Source organism: Octodon degus, unplaced genomic scaffold (assembly GCF_000260255.1).
Source record: "Octodon degus isolate 3935 unplaced genomic scaffold, OctDeg1.0 scaffold00087, whole genome shotgun sequence".
Taxonomy (NCBI): Eukaryota; Metazoa; Chordata; class Mammalia; order Rodentia; family Octodontidae; genus Octodon; species Octodon degus.
The window spans coordinates 950101-953627 of NW_004524663.1; the positions used below are offsets into that span (position 1 = coordinate 950101).

General features: G+C 39.9%; 1 pseudogene; it reads left to right on the forward strand.

Moving 5' to 3' along the window:
* The first annotated feature begins 324 nt into the window (after positions 1–324).
* On the forward strand, positions 325–977 carry LOC101592070 (annotated as a pseudogene).
* Positions 978–3527: the final 2550 nt, after the last annotated feature.

Here is a 3527-nt window from a genome sequence, read left to right on the forward strand (position 1 = left end):
AACCAGTGATATTTGTTCTATCATAAACTGTACAATGAACAGGACTGGGATAAACTAAGCAAAGCACTCACCTCAAGTGCAAGATTGAATGGAGTGCCAACAAACTCTGTAATCAAGATAAGTTGAATTTTTTAATGCTACTTGCTTAAAGGTCAATTGGCAAATCAAATCCCTCTGAACCAGCCATCTGTCCTTCTAATAAAATCATATAGGAGCCAAGGGAGGGTTTAGGATGGAACACAGGAGGCAGTGAGGTAAAAGTACAAGATCAGATTCTGACTTATTTTAAAATGTCATGTTCTTCTTTCCAGCCAGCGCTAAGCAATGGGCATCTCTCGGGACAACTGGCACAAGCACTGCAAGACTGGGGGCAAAAGAAAGCCCTATCACAAGAAGCGGAGGTATGAGTTGGGAAGCCCTGCTGCCAACACTAAGATTGACGCCCGCCGCATACACACAGTCCAAATTCAAGGGGGCAAAAAGAAGTACACAGCCCTGCGGCTAGATGTGGGAAACTTCTCCTGGGGCTCTGAGTGTTGTACAAGGATCATTGATGTTGTTTATAATGCATCTAATAATGAGCTGGTCCGCACCAAGACCCTGGTGAAGAACTGCATTGTGTCATTGACAGCATGCCTTACCGACAGTGGTCCAAATCCCACTATGCACTGCTCCTGGGCAGAAAAAAGAGGGGCAACCTGACTCCTGAGGAGCAAGAGATTTTAAACAAACAAACAAACAAACAAACAAAAAAAATCAAAGAAAATTCAAAAGAAGTATAATGAAAGGAAAAAGAACGCCCAAATCAGCAGTCTTCTGGAAGAGCAGTTCCAGCAGGGAAGCTTCCTGCCTGCATTGCAGCAAGACCAGGCCAGTGTGGCCAAGCAGACGGCTATGTGCTAGAGGGCAAAGAGCTGGAGTTCTATCTGAAGAAAATCATGGCCCCGAAAGGCAAATTAACCTTCCCTCCTGGCTAACTCATGTAATAAAGGTGCTTACTGATCCTAAAAAAAAAAAAAAAAAAAAAAAAAAAAAAAAGGCATGTTCTGTCCTTCATATTTATTTTTTATTTTAAATATTATATTAATGTATGAATTATCTTGATTATGGTTTTGGAGTAGTACTATCATACTGTATAACTTCTGAACTTTCATATACATGTATGTCTTTAAATTTCCCCAATGTTTCAAAATTAACAGAAGAAAAAAGATTTTATCTGGAAGAGCAGATATAGCAAAGGAGACCAAGAAATGGAAACCAGCAAGGTTGGAGGAGAAACAGACAGTGTCATTTTGTAAGTGTAGTAAGATTTACAAGCAGGCTGGGTCAGTATAGCTGGTGCTAAAGTAGCTGGACAACCCTGCTAAGTCTGGCCTCTTTCAATCACCCAGCATCTGCCTTTAGAAATCTGGCCTAAGAAAAGCCCCGCTTAAGAAGAAAATACATTGTTCATTCATGCACATGAAATATAAATTATACTGTAAAATTATGCGAAGCTATGTTTTTATAAAAGATTTAGTGTTGCTTTCAACACTCTGAGTTATCAACACAGCATGCTGAATTCACTTCTAACACTGAACTGCCTCTGCCTGTCGCACTCTGCTGGCTTTTGTTCCTTTCATGCTTCGAGCCAAGTCTACTCTTGTACCTTCTCACTCTCTTTGTGGCTGATTTTTCCTCTGTTTTTCCTGTGTCATACTTGAACCCAGAAAAATGTGAGCAAAAAATTTTGAGCTGTGCTTTCAACAGGACAAAGGGCCAGCCTGGAAGTGAGCAGAGTTCATGTAGGATCTCAGATGAGATTGGGGGATCCTGAAAGAAGAACTTTTGATAGTGGGGATATGGATGGAAACTGAGTATTCATTTTTTTAATGACTAGTGTATTTAAGTTTTTATGAAGAGATAGGAGAGGATAAATTTCATTTATTTGTGCTTTATGAATGAGAATTTAAAAGAGCAAAAGGAAGATAGATTATGTACTGCTCTGAGGTCTGTGCTCAAATGCTAGACAAATCAAGGATCCTTTCTTTCCTCCTTCTTTCTCTTGGTTTTTCTTCAATGTTTACTGAATGCCTACTATACTCCAAGTGCTGCCTTTGGGAAAGAAGCTGCTTATTAATAAGATATGACAATCGCATAAAAGGGTTGCGCTGTTTGTTCAATTCTCATTTGTGTGTTATTGTTTATATTATATCTTCTCTGAAGCTGAACCATGTGTTATAAGCATATCATTATAGCATATTATTGAGTTGACAGAACTTATTATATCTTTCAATTCAAAGTGACTCATAGTGGTTAAAATATTATAGAAACTCTATCAATCTGTGTCAATCTATTCTTTTAACTTTACTTAGAGTCAAATGTTGGTATGGAGCCTCCCGCATAGTTTCCCATAAGAAATTCAAATGGGGTGATAAGTACTGGAATGTTCAAGCTTAATTGTCAAAGGTTGGCTTCAGAGCTGCCTAGGGGATTAGCAAAGCACACTCAGGAGTATGTCTAGGTGGATTGTGGAGCCGTGATATTGGGGTCTGCATCTTGTCCCTGGCCCCTTCTTCTCTTCCCTTGTGCTGCTTCCCAGTCACTGTGAACTAGAAGTTTTGTTCTGCCATGTGTGTCTTCCAGGATGCTTCTGCCCTGGAGTTACTCACACATGGGCAGAATCATTTGAAATGCTGGGTTCAACAAACCACTCACCCATTAACTCGTGGATGTGAGACATTTTCTCTAGCAAGAGGAAAGGTGATTAATATAGACCACTGTACCAGAGAAGTAAGGTTGTTGCTGTGACTGACTATATTTGCCCATGTGATTCAGAAGTTTTGGAACTGTTTTGTGGAGGAGTTGGTGAATGATCAGAGATGGAGGCTATAGAAGCTCCAGAATGCAGTGAGCAAAGCTTGATGGGTGGTTCTAGTTGGAGCTCAGAAGACCGGAATGCTTCTAGGAATGCAGACAGTAAAGCCAGGTTCAGTTGGCAACAAGAACTTCATCAGTATTTGGATTAGAGACCACGCATGTTACACTCTGGCAAAATATTTCTTTATATTTGCCTATGTCCTGAATCTGCTGTAGAATAAAGGTGAAGGACTAATTAATATGGTGGAAGAAATTTCAAGGTAGCTCAATGTTCAGGTTGTAGTCTAGGATGGCTGTTTGCTGGTGTTACTGTAGATATTGCTCTTTTTAAATCCAGGTGGATAGTGAAAATTGAGAATAAAAACCAGAGCAAGAAAATTTGAAAAACTTAAATTTTGGACCAAACGGAATCATGTATTAAGCTGGGGCAAAAGGAATAAGAGGGTGCAGTTGCTGGAGGACTTTGAACAGATACAAAAAGAAATATTCCTTGTGCGCATTTCCAAAATTGGCAAGACCCCACCTATCACAGGCTTAAGGGTATAAAATATGCAGGCACAAACCTTGACAAGAACTCTGGATTTACCATCTCACCATATCACTCCCTTCTCTCTCTGCCTCTTACAAATGCCAACACTAGGCTTAATACAACAACAAGAAAAATTGGA